Raw genomic sequence first — 13,345 nt, 5'->3', positions numbered from 1 at the left:
ACATCTGACATCTGGGAGTCTTTCAAGCGTCAGTTGATTAGAATCCAGGACCGGCATGTTCCTGTGAGGAAGAAGGATAAGTTTGGCAAGTTTTGGGAACCTTGGATAACGAGGGATATTGTGAGCCTAGTCAAAAAGAAAAAGGAAGCATTCGTAAGGGCTAGAAGGCTGGGAACAGACGAAGCCCTTGAGGAATATAAAGAAAGTAGGAAGGAACATAAGCAAGGAGTCAGGAGGGCTAAAAGGGGTCATGAAAAGTCATTGGCAAACAGGATTAAGGAGAATCCCAAGGCTTTTTATACGTATATAAAGAGCAAGAGGGTAACCAGGGAAAGGGTTGGCCCACTCAAGGACAGAGGAAGGAATCTATGTGTGGAGCCAGAGGAAATGGGCGAGGTACTAAATGAGTACTTTGCATCAGTATTCACCAAAGACAAGGACTTGGTGGATGATGAGTCTAGGGAAGGGAGTGTAGATAGTCTGGGTCACGACGTTATCAAAAAGGAGGTGTTGGGCGTCTTGCAAAGCATTAAGGTAGATAAGTCCCCAGGGCCTGATGGGATCTACCCCAGAATACTGAGGGAGGCAAGGGAAGAAATTGCTGGGGCCTTGACAGAAATCTTTGTATCCTCATTGGCTACAGGTGAGGTCCCAGAGGACTGGAGAATAGCCAATGTTGTTCCTTTGTTTAAGAAGGGTAGCAAGGATAATCCAGGAAATTATAGGCCAGTGAGCCTTACGTCAGTGGTAGGGAAATTATTAGAGAGGATTCTTCGGGACAGGATTTACTCCCATTTGGAAACGAATGAACTTATTAGCGAGAGGCAGCATGGTTTTGTAAAGGGGAGGTCGTGTCTCACTAACTTGATTGAGTTTTTTGAGGAAGTGACGAAGATAATTGATGAAGGAAGGGCAGTGGATGTTATCTATATGGACTTCAGTAAAGCCTTTGACAAGGTCCCTCATGGCAGACTGGTACAAAAGGTGAAGTCACACGGGATCAGAGGTGAGCTGGCAAGATGGATACAGAACTGGCTCAGTCATAGAAGACAGAGGGTAGCAGTGGAAGGGTGCTTTTCTGAATGGAGGGCTGTGACTTGTGGTATTCCGCAGGGATCAGTGCTGGGATCAGTGCTGGGACCTTTGCTGTTTGTAGTATATATAAATGAATTGGAGGAAAATGTAGTTGGTCTGATTAGTAAGTTTACGAACGACACAAAGGTTGGTGGAGTTGCACATAGTGATGAGGATTGTCAGAGGATACAGCAAGATATAGATCGGTTGGAGACTTGGGCGAAGAAATGGCAGATGGAGTTTAATCCGGACAAATGTGAGGTAATGCATTTTGGAAGATCTAATACAGGTGGGAAGTATACAGTAAATGGCAGAACCCTTAGGAGTATTGACAGGCAGAGAGATCTGGGCGTACAGGTCCACAGGTGGCAACACGTGTGGATAAGGTAGTCAAGAAGGCATACGGCATGCTTGCCTTCATCGGTCGGGGCATAGAGTATAAAAATTGGCAAGTCATGCTGCAGCTGTATAGAATCTTAGTTAGACCACACTTAGAATATTGCGTGCTATTCTGTTTGCCACACTACCAGAAGTACGTGGAGGCTTTGGAGAGGGTACAGAAGAGGTTTACCAGGATGTTGCCTTGTCTGGAGGGCATTAGCTATGAGGAGAGTTTGGATAAACGCAGATTGTTTTCACTGGGACGATGGAGGTGGAGGGGCGACATGATAGAGGTTTACAAAGTTATGAGTGGCATGGACAGAGTGGATAGTCAGAAGCTTTTTCCCAGGGTGGAAGAGTCAGTTACTAGGGGACATAGGTTTAAGGTGCGAGGGGCAAAGTTCAGAGGGGATGTGCGGCAAGTTCTTTACACAGAGGGTGGTGAGTGCCTGGAACTTGCTGCCGGGGGGGGTGGTGGAAGTAGGTACGATATCGACGTTTAAGAGGCATCTTGACAAATACATGAATAGGATGGGAATAGAGGGATACGGACCCCGGAAGTACAGAAGGTTTTAGTTTAGACAGGCATCAAGATCGGCGCAGGCTTGGAGGGCCGAACAGCCTGTTCCTGTGCTGTACTGCTCTTTGTTCTTTGTATCCAGCCAGGCAAGAAGAACCCTGCTGAACAACAACTGAACAACTACCACAGCAGAGACATCACAAACGACTTTAATACTCACCATCCGAGAAGGTAATAAAATCTACACCACCAGCTTTGTGCTGAATTCTAACCACTAGAACTCTACAACACCTCAACAAGCTCAAGACTACAAACCCCCAGGCCTGGACCTTTAAAAGAGACTGTCCTCGTGAGAAGATTCTACAGGCTACTGTAAACCACAAACACTTACCTCAATTTGAACTTTAAATTACTTACCCTTTTCTCTCTATCTATTCTTGTATATGTGTGTGTGAGTGAATGTGTGTGGGGGGTGAGGTTGCAACCATTTTAGGAATTGTATAAAAATAGTTTATTTTTAACCTATGAGAAAACCTATCACTTGTCTGTTTATTTGACCCTTAAAAACATTCAGGGACTAACTCACCATTTTTAACAAAACACAATTGCAGTCAGTTGGAAGGTAAAAGTGGGAACCACCCACACCTCTTTCCACCTGTCTGTAACAGCCCATATAAACAGTGACTATACTTCAAAAATAATTCATTGATCGTGAAATACTTTGGACACCCTGATGACTTGATAAGGGACTATATGAATGTAAATTCTTTCATTCATTACCCATTTTTGGTGATCCAGTATTATGGGCCCTGATCATTTACCACTCTCCACAACTGCCCAAAATTGAGCCATATGTAGGTTTGGAGATGATTGCAAAGATAGGTTGGGCCAAAGCTGTGGAATGATTTAAAGATAAGGATGAGTAATTTCAAGAAATGCAAATCCCTCATGTCTGCAAGTTTTCCTCATAAATCCTATATAGCAATGACTAGTCAGCCCTTCTTTATCAAAGGAATTTGCAGTACTTTATCTGCCCCATTGATTGCTCTTAGCATGGGCTCATTGTAATATCCCAACATGTTTACAATGAGACAGGAATAGGCAAGAAATTAAGAAAGACGATTTAAAGAATCAACAAAGAAGAAAGGTTATGGAAAGGCTTTTGAAGATAGTGAGAAAAGTAGGACAGCAAAGACATTGGGAAGAGAATTTCAAAGTGCTAGGGGGTGAAGGTTCTGCCACCACTGGTAATGAGGGAGGAAAGACGTAAAGAAAATCAGAGTGGGAAAAATGGAAGCCTCCCCCTTGCACCTTCTGAAAACTTGAGCTCATCCAAAATTCTGCTTATCCTCATTCACTCATCACCCTTGTGGTTGCTGGCTAACATTGGCTTCCAACCCGGAAACAGCTTGATTTTAAAATTCTCATCACTTTTCAAATCCCACCATGGTTTTGCCCCTCCCTGTCTCTGTAAGCTCCTACAGCCCTCTGAGACCTGTGCACTTCTCCAATTCTATCCTCTTCCACATCTCCAATTTTCATCACTCCACAATTGGCAGCTATGCCTTCAGCTCCTAGGCCCTAAACTCTAATTCCCTCCCTAAACCTCTTTGCCTCTTTCCTCCTTTAAGACACCCCTTAAAATCAACCTCTTTGACCACGTTTTTGGTCGCTTGTCTGAACTTTTCTATATGTGGTTTGGTGCCAAATTTTGTGTGTTAATGCTCCAGTTAAGTGCAATGGGATTCCATTAAAGGAGCTATATAAATTCAAGGTGTTGTTATCAACACTGCAGTTGGAATATCTTTCATCAGAAGTCTTTTGGTTGAGCCTGAGTTTGTGTAGAGTGGCATTCAACAGGGATGTTAAATAGGCAATCAGATAGGAAAGCAACAGTCAAGAAATTAAGGGTGGGAGCCGAGAGATAAAATAATTCAGGTTTTATACTTCGGGCTCAGAAGAGTTGGGCCAAAACCAAATGAAATGCATAAATGTACTTCCTTCGCTGTAAAGCGCCTTGGGATATCCTGAGCTCGTTAAAGCACTATATAAATGCAAGTATTTTATATATAAACTATCTGAGGTTTTTAAAGGCCACATTCCCCACATGGTGTCATCCGTGAGCTAGCTCTGCAGGAGCTAGTGTCATCGTTCGACAGCATATCCCCATAACATAATAATCCGATTAACAGACGACACGCATTCCTAAAGAAAGAAAATGCATTCATTCATAATTCATTATTGTAGAGGTGTTCACTCCAAATGTACTCTTAAGGATTTTTGACGCTAATCCGGCCAACAGCAACTTCACACCTTGTTAGCAGAACAACCTCCCACCGATTCCTCAAATATTGCGCTGAAAAAGTAATAATATCAATGCATGGGTAAACTGATGCAGTACAGCTTTAAATCGACGTTGGCTGGGGTGTGTTTTCGTTGTGTGACCATTAAGAAGTAACGACATCTCAGCCCTTCATCAGCTCACATTCCTCACATTCCACATTTCTGATGTCACGAGGCACAGATCTTTTTTTCAAACCCACAAAGTCTGACCATGTTATTTCATCGAAAATAGTCTCGGATACAAGGGGAGCTACTGGGAAAAGAAGAGAGAGAAAAACTTTGCAATCACAAGGCTCTTGGACCGCTGGCAGCTGCTGGACTTGGGCAGCAGAGTTCAGAACAACAACAAACAAGAAAGGGGGGGAAAAAGAAAGTTTCACGAAACAAAAGTAGTTCTTGAGCGGGTGAGGTACGGCTCTCCGTGTAATCCACTTTTGGTGATCAGACGGATTCCGAGGTCCTTTAGACGAGCGGATCCTTTATCCAGAACGGGATTACCGTGCCAATCTCCACTTTCTTTTTATAAAAGAACACGTTTGGAAAGTTTGAAGGGGAGCGCGCTGTTCCGTGGCTTTAATGGACTAGCCAGACACAATAAAGACATGTAAACAGGTAAGGGGACACGAGATTCTTAACTCCAGGAGCTTGTCTGTTTGAATGTGGTGGAGGGCGAGATAGATACACCAGAGGGAGAAAAGTAACCCTTTACTTGATCCAAGATTTCCACTCGTCCTTGAATGATTTGAAAGAGCAAGTCAGACATGCCAATTAAAGGGAGCCTGTCTGCCTCACTCTGCGGCTCAACTGCCAGCAGTCCTCGGCAGCTCTCCTTGTTTTGTTCTTTGAGCCTTCCTGGAAGGGGGGTTTCGAGCCAAGATACGGCAGCCTTTTATTATAATATGTTTATATCTAACTATCCAAAATGCCTGTACTGGAATCTATGACCCGCCCGCAAAAAGCTAATTTCAGCCTGTGCTTTGTTGCAGCATATTTAAAGAGACCATCTCGCGTTTCGATGGTTAAATCTAGCTAATGGGATAAATGTGAAAATGCTATGTCTTCTGAAACACACTTTTAAAGGTTGCTTTACTAGAAAAACGTTTCTTTTAAAAATGTTCCCAGAAACTTTTTACTTTAAAAAAAAAACTGAGGGTACAGGTGATGACTGCGCAGGGCACAGAGGACAATGATTAGTTAATTACAAGGAATTGATTCAGTCGAAGGGTTCAGATGATATCCCAAACCATGAAGGCAACATTTGAAATAGGAATATGGTTTATGAATAAATTGCCTGAACTCCGAGATTGGATTGTTTTGTAAATTTCCCAAGAGAGAGCTTTTTATTTAAAATCGGTTTTCCATGCCTTTGTGATCAGTTTGTTTTTCTGATGGAAGTATTAGGAACAAAGGATATTGCTGACTTTGAGCTAGCACTTAAAAGCGTGAATGCATCTTGTGCCAGAACTTGCAGTTTAACAATGCAATTTTAACACTTTATACAAATATTTCAGAAAATTTTAAACATTATTTATGAAAGTTTGGAATGAAACCTGAACTATAATTTTACATTTGTCATGCTGTACCTATAATTTTTTACATTTGTTAATTAAACATGCCTTTTCAAACAGATTAACGTTTAAAAAATGTATGTGGCATTCATCACATTCAGTCACAGTAGTTTAAGCAATATGATCTGAATTCCTTGTCTCCTGATCCACTTTGTGGTAATCAACTGTAATGGACTTGCAATTTGAAACATATGACCTGTGTGTATGCCTGGGTTCAAATTCAGGGAAAATGTGTGATGTAAACACCAGATTAAATTAACCTTGGGTTAATGCTGTCACATTTTCAAAGAAGGTCCAGTGGCTACAGGAATCCTTGGCTTGCAAGATGGTAATTCTTCATTATGAAAAACAATTGGAATTTGGGCCGAAACAATAAGATCAAAGATGACGGACAATCTGATTATTGTTTGTATACCGGAATTGTATTTCTTATAGAAGTGTTTGTGATAACTGTGCCTCTTTGAGTAAATCTGTAGTGTAATCAGGGTATGTTTACGACACTATTGGATGATCTCGTGTTCTGATAGTTTTATTAACTATTTGAAATAGGTTGCACCATCTTTTTCATCTTTACATAGACTTAAGTTTAACACTCACTGAATCAAAGCCATAATACAATGTCTTCAGCTTTTCTTGGTTTTCTTGTAAAGGCTAAGTGATCCAAATAATTTAACATAAATATATTACTATAAATCGGCGACATTACAACAGTGACTACACTTCAGATGTAATTTGTTAGCTGTAAAGTGCTTTGAGGTGTCCAGTGGTTGTGAAAAGCACTGTACACATATGTCTTTTTTTAAAGATGTATTTAATGTTAAATGTAATTCTTTTTAAATTTATTTCTGCATATATTTTCATAAGTTTCCCTTTTTTTTCCAGATTTTTATTTAAATTATTTTCGTTTACCTAACTTCATGCCTGTAACTGAGAATATATACAAAAATCTGTTCCTAGGCCACCACCAATTTTCTTGTAGTCAGCCACCAATCGGCATTAGATACCACCCAGTTTTGAGTCTTCAGTCCGGTTGTGTTTTTTTAGAATTAGAATTAGTTTTTCTCCCACTGGGATGCTATAACTTCTAGTCAGCACCTCCCTGGTCTGTGGGCCTCAGATTTGGAACCTACAACTTAGTTGTCAGCATTAGCTCAGTGGTAGCACTTTTGCCTCTGAGTTGGATGGTCGTGGGTTCATGCCCCATTTCAGAGACTTGAACACAATCTCGGCTGACACTTCAACAGCACCTCCCAAACCTGCGACTTCTACCACCTAGAAGAACAAGAGCAGCAGGTGCATGGGGAACATCACCACTTGCAAGTTCCTGTCCAAGTCGCACACCACCCTGCTTTGGAACTATATCGCTGTTCCATCATGATGGCTGGGTCAAAATCCTGGAATTTGCTCCCTAACAGCACTGTGAATGGCCTACACCACATAGACTGCAGCGGTTCAAGAAGGCGGCTAACCAGTAACTTCTTAAGGGCAGTTAGGGATGGGTAACTAATTCTGGCCTCACCAACGACACCCACATCCCATGAACAAATTTTTTTTTTTTAAAGTACAAAGGAAAGCTGCACTGTTGCATGTACTGTCTGATGAGATGTCAAATTGGCATTTTGTCCACCTTGTCTAGCAGATGTAAAAGATCCCATCGCACTAGTCAAAGAAGACCTTGCTGTGTGCAAATTGGCTGCTGCATTTCCAACATTACAATAGTGAATACACTTTAAATGTAGATAATTGACAGTAAAGCCTTTTGTGATGTCCTGTGGTCATGCAAGGCAGGATAAAAATACAGTTTCTTGCTCTTGGGATTCAGGTAATGCCAGCTAGCCCACATTTATTACTGAATCTTAGATGCCCTGGTAAGTGTTGGCGGGCCTTTTTAAGTTGCTGTGGTACTTGTCAGGATGGTGCTCCCACAATGAACCCAGGTCTGTCCATGATACTGTGCATAGTCATAATTTGAATCTTGTATTTATTTAAATTTGATCTTTATTTGGAACAAGAATGGATTTTGTTTTAAGATTCATTCACACTTTAGAAAAGTTTATTTTTGGGATTTTTTTTGTGTTGAAATTATGTTGTCATCCAGCTTGTACTGTGCACATCAGATGTAATGGACCTACAGCAACAATCAAGTTAAAAAGAACTTGCATTGATATAACACCTTTCTTGACCTCAGGACTTCCCAAAGCACTTTATAGCCAACAAAGTACTTTTGAAGTGTCGTCACAGTTGTAGGAAATCTGGCAGGCAATTTGCACCTAGCAAGCTCCCACAAACGGTAATGTGAAAATGACCAGATAAAAATGGTAATAGAAATGAACCAGCATTGAAATTGAATTTCTCAACCCTCCCACCTCTAATCTCCAGCCCCTCAATCCTCTGAGATATCTACACTTCTCTAATTCTAGCCTCTTGAGCATCGCCAATTTTAATTGAGCCACCAATAGTGGCTATGCCTTAATTTGAAAAGGTCTGAAGCTCTCAAATTCCATCCCTAAAACTATTTGTCTCTCTCTACCTTCTCTCCTCCTTTAAGATGTTCCTTAAAACCTACCTGGTTGACCAAGATTTTGGTCATCTGCCCCAATATCTCTTTATGTGGCTTGGTGTCAAATTTTGTTTTATAATGCTCCTGTGGGCCATTTTATTGCTTTCAAGGTGCTATATAAATACAATTTGTTAAATTTAAAGTCTTTTAGGCAGAAGTTTAGCATTGTATTTCCATAATTTTATTTTTGCTGCTTGAAAGTAGGTGCTGTCAGTGTAGATCCAGTGTTGGTTAAAGAGGTCTCCATAAGTTCTTGTCTAGCTGTGGACACAGGGGCCACCACCTTTTCTAAATTAAGTGTCTAAATGTTTGATGAGTAACCTCGAGACAAGGGGTCAGCAACCTTTTTTTATCTGAAGAGCCTTTTAAAAAAAAAAAAATTGCCTAAAATAAAATAAGATCGGGAGCCGCAAGACAAAATTCGGCATTTCCAAACCATATACATGGTAAATTGCCATGTGTCTCTGGTAGAATGCATAATTTGTATACATAATAAAATACATGTATTGAATTTATGTATCAATAGAAAATAAATTAGGAGATCTAACTCTGAATTATCATGTCTTTTGATGGCTTTTGTGTCTTTTTTTGAATTTTTTTTCTCTCTTCTTCGTATCTCCTGTATATGCATATTCAGGCACTTAGATTAGCCTTTTATAAGTTTTTTTTTCATGATGATGCAATCCAACTGGAAAAGGTTGGGAGCCACAAATGAGATGTTAAAGAGCAGCAGGTTGCCGACCCCTGCTCTAGCCTGTGCCAGCTGCTGATTTGTAATATACACCATGGCCAATTTAAGTATTCTGATGGAAATTTTAGTATAGAATAGGGTGGTAGTTTTTGCCTTTTTAAAAGGAAGTAATTGCTTTATTTAAGTTGGATTTTCTGGTGCCAGTAGAATTCATGTGGGTTATAGCGTTTAACTGGCTATTCTGTGAAATTGTGCAGACCCTGACGTGGGTCAAGACTGTTCTCAAATTGTAAATGTGCCTCACTGAAACGTGGGCTTGTTCCATGGGAGTGATGAGCATTGAAGCCAGAAGATGACAATTCACACTGAATCACAAAGAGGAAGAGGATCTCTTGCGTCCCTTCTCTTTTCTACCTCTCTGCCTACACCTGCCCATGGATTCTCATTTGTTTGTTTTCATGGGGATACTGAAGTCCCATTTGGCTATGTTGATGAGCAATTTTTTAGCAGATTTTTTTTTTACCTTCGATTGGTAAGTTAATTGTGTAAACAATGTTTATCGTAACATTTTTTTAGTTGCATGAAAATAAATCCCATGTTTAGCCATTTGGAATTATGAACAATTCCATTCAGTCCTTTCATAATGTCTTAATAATGACATATTTAAAATTGATTTTGTTGTTACCTGGATTAAAAATGAGCTTTAATGCAATGTATTAATTTCAAAACCAAATATTAGAGATCTGCGATTAAATTGTTGATGGATATGCATAAAAACGCCTCCTTTAACAATTTGGATATCAACTCAGGTGCAAAGTGAATAGAAAACGGGACAGGTTATCGGAACAAACATATGCTTTTCTTATAACCATGTGAAAAAAAGGAGTGGGTAAACTATGCAAGTACTAAATTGGGAACGAATTGAAACTGTTAATTTTTAAAATGGTTGCAGCAAAAATTGATTTACATATGAATTTTAGATACAATTACAGTATCCATTCTCAGTTATTAGATTTTTTAAGCATCATGAGGGACTAGTGGGAGTTTGAGTTGTGGATTTTTGTTCTTAACTTCCCTCTATTCTGCTTCTGCCAGCAATGTAGGCTGGTTGTGGAATAGCTGTTCAATCACCTGATCCACTGGTCTCCCAAATGCCAGTGTACAACTTCAGATGACAGACCCATCACACACACAAGAGAGACGATCAAAGTATGCTCCCCTGATGCCAACCACTGTTCTCCTATAATGAACACTAAAGGCAGCATGCACTCCAATCCCATTAGCAGCCTCTGCAGTGTTGATCTCAGCAGATTGCTGAATTTGAAATTAATACAGAGCCTGCTTGTTTTAACAGATACAGTAACCAGCTGGTGCTACATTCAGCACATGCTTTGTTCACCAGTACAAGGGTGCCTTTAAGAAAGCTGGTTCTTAATTGATTTTGAAGTTGGAAGCTCTGCACTGTTGGTCTTCTGGGGCGAGCGTATGCTGGCTTTAGTGCCTACTTCTGTACTTAATGGTTGTCACTGAAGTAGCTTTTTTATTCTCTCTTGGGTCACCAGCAGGTCTAGCAACTGGAGCTATGGGCATTTATGGGGGAGTTTTGAACCAGCAGTTCAATTGATATTTTAGTGCATGTTGCTATTGCCTCATGGAGGAGAACAGTGGAGGAGAATGCTGCTGGAGAGATCTGAGATGGAAAGAATCAGCAACGTAATTTGGATGATCTTGATCAATCTGAATTTTTATTATCCACCTTCTATTAGTGAATAATTGAGGTTCCCACTATATGTGAATTTAACTAGGTGCAACTCGAACCTTAGTCTGTGTTTGATATTTAAATATTTGTGGAATGTCAAATGTGTCAATAATTGAAAGTACAGTATTTGTGTAATATAACAATGGTAAAAGTCCCCAAAGTTTATCGTCAATTGTACACGCCTTAGTTTTCAAAACTTTTGGAATCGGTTGCAGCTCACAGGATGTTTTACCAATGATTAATGCTGTTGCTTTGAATAGGAAATGTTTGTTACAGAGCATAAAAAAGGAAAATGGACAACCATGCCAAAAAGCATCTATATATAAAGATTAAAATATTGCAATTAACCTTTTAGAGAAGACAAATTCAGCAGGTTATCATCAGTCCTTTGATTATCACATATGAAATATTTATCTGTTTTCAATTTAAATATTAAAAAACTTAGCTTCCACTATTACATACTTTAGAAAGAGGCTCTCATACTCTTTTGCATTTCCTTTTGCCTTGTTTAATATAGCTGATTTTTTCCCATTATATTTTCATGCTGAGTTTGCAATTTCTTTGGTAGTGAGTTATGTTGGTTGTAGCAACTGTATTTTGGATTGTAAGTTAATGTCCTAGCCATTAATAATTGGTTGAGGTGTCAAGGCTTTTTATTTGTTAGTTTGCTCAAAATTTGAGAACCGCTGGTCTCAAGAAACCCTCTGTACTGTAGTAAATAACTACATATACCTTCTTTGTATTCTTAGTATTATCTCCGTTATGTACCCTGCATCAGAATTTCATTTAAATCTAAATCTCTTCATTATCAGCTAATGAAGAAGACCATTAAAAATCAAGAAATTCTGTGGATTTATGAGTTCCTTTTTAATCAGACACTATTTCAGATGGTTTACTTTGCAGAGCAGTTTTGTGGGAAAGTTAGCTCACTGGATCATTTTCATGACCTTCCTATAGTATTAATATGGAATGTAACTCTTTAGGTAGCTATATGAAAAGCATCCATTTTATGCTATGCTCAGTATAATGTTATCAATAATCAGGAGAATGGCACTGTTCAGCCCTATCACCACTTTGATAGTTAATCTGATTTCTATGATTTGACATTGTAGTTAAAAGAAAGGTTGAGCAGGATTAAACAACTTTGGCACAGCTTTAGAAATATGGTATGTGTCGATAGTACAGCGATTGAAATATGTAGCATATAGATGGTTGAGTAACTTAATTTGTTATCCTTTAAAAATACTTAGTGGATCAGGATAAATACATGGAAGTTACAATATGGAAACAGGCCATTTGGCCCAACTACTCCATGTCAACATTTACTCTACAAGCAAGCAAAGCTGCATTCATATTTTTCCATCCTGTTCCCATATTCTTTCAACCTCTTCATCTACCTATCTAATCTAATCTAATCTTGAATTTTGACATCATTTCAGCCTGATCCTAATTCGTATGTTGGTATTTTTAAGGCAGAGGTAGATAGATTCTTGATAAGCAAGGGGGTGGAAGGTTATCGGGGATAGGTGAAACTGTGGAATAATCAGTTCAGCCATGAATTTACTGAATGGTGGATTAGGCTTGAAGGACTGAGTGAGCTACTCCTGCTCATGTTCAACCACTGACTCTGGAAGTGAATTCTTAAGCCTCACAACTCTTGGGGGAATGGCTTTAAGGTAACATCCCTGCTCCATAGAAGTTCAGAATTAAGTCAACTATCTGCCCAGACTCTAATTTGATACCTTAACCAGGAGGATCCACAACACTCTGGGACGTTGTTGACTTGACCAGCTAATCTGGACTGCACAAACTACTGGAATTCATTCCATTTGGATGCAGATAACCCTGCAAGCTAATAACCTACAGGGGAGGGTGGCCTTCCTTGGACAAGCATTGGGAAGCTGTATAGTGATTGGTACTTACAAGCAATTCCCCTCCACATAAATGGGGGGGACCCCTAAGCTTTGGTTCTGCCAATCTGAATCTAATCTCTCTGGACATGGGTAAATCAGGTGTGTCCCTACGAGAGTGAACTTGCATTTTGTATCAGATATTTTTCAGGAGCTTAGCTCAGATTCTTAAACGTGATGCGAGTTTCCATGCATGACATATATCCAGGTCATCGAAAAAGTAATTTTGAAAAGAATCTGGATTACAAATGTGATGTAAAACATATGGTTAAAATGCCTTTGGCTTGATGAATGAATACTAACCGGCAGAGCACTTACCGTATGTGTCCGGCCTGGAGGGGCCCGACCCGACCCAACCCGAACCTGACGCATGTCTTCGGGTTCGGGTCAGGTAGCAGGCCTTTGGTTGGGCCTATACTCATTGGACTTTAGAAAAATAAGAGGTGATCTTATTGAAACGTATAAGATTCTGAGGGGGCTTGACAGGATAGATGCTGAGAGGAGGTTTCCCCGCGTGGGGGAATCATGAATTAGGGGGC

The 13,345-nt window shown here is 39.9% G+C and overlaps 1 protein-coding gene across 3 annotated transcripts in view; it reads left to right on the top strand.

Annotated features, from left to right (window-relative positions):
* Positions 1–4,482: 4,482 nt before the first annotated feature.
* LOC137376446 (tyrosine-protein phosphatase non-receptor type 14-like) overlaps positions 4,483–13,345 on the top strand; it is a 268,323-nt gene continuing 259,460 nt past the window's right edge. For all 3 annotated transcript variants that reach the window (XM_068045035.1, XM_068045032.1, XM_068045034.1), the window contains exon 1: positions 4,483–4,930. The gene's annotated coding sequence lies outside the window, so the exon portion shown is untranslated. The remainder of the gene's footprint in view (positions 4,931–13,345) is intronic.

This window comes from Heterodontus francisci, chromosome 13 (genome assembly GCF_036365525.1).
Source record: "Heterodontus francisci isolate sHetFra1 chromosome 13, sHetFra1.hap1, whole genome shotgun sequence".
In the NCBI taxonomy this organism is placed as follows: Eukaryota; Metazoa; Chordata; class Chondrichthyes; order Heterodontiformes; family Heterodontidae; genus Heterodontus; species Heterodontus francisci.
This window is presented reverse-complemented; position numbering and strand designations above follow the sequence as displayed.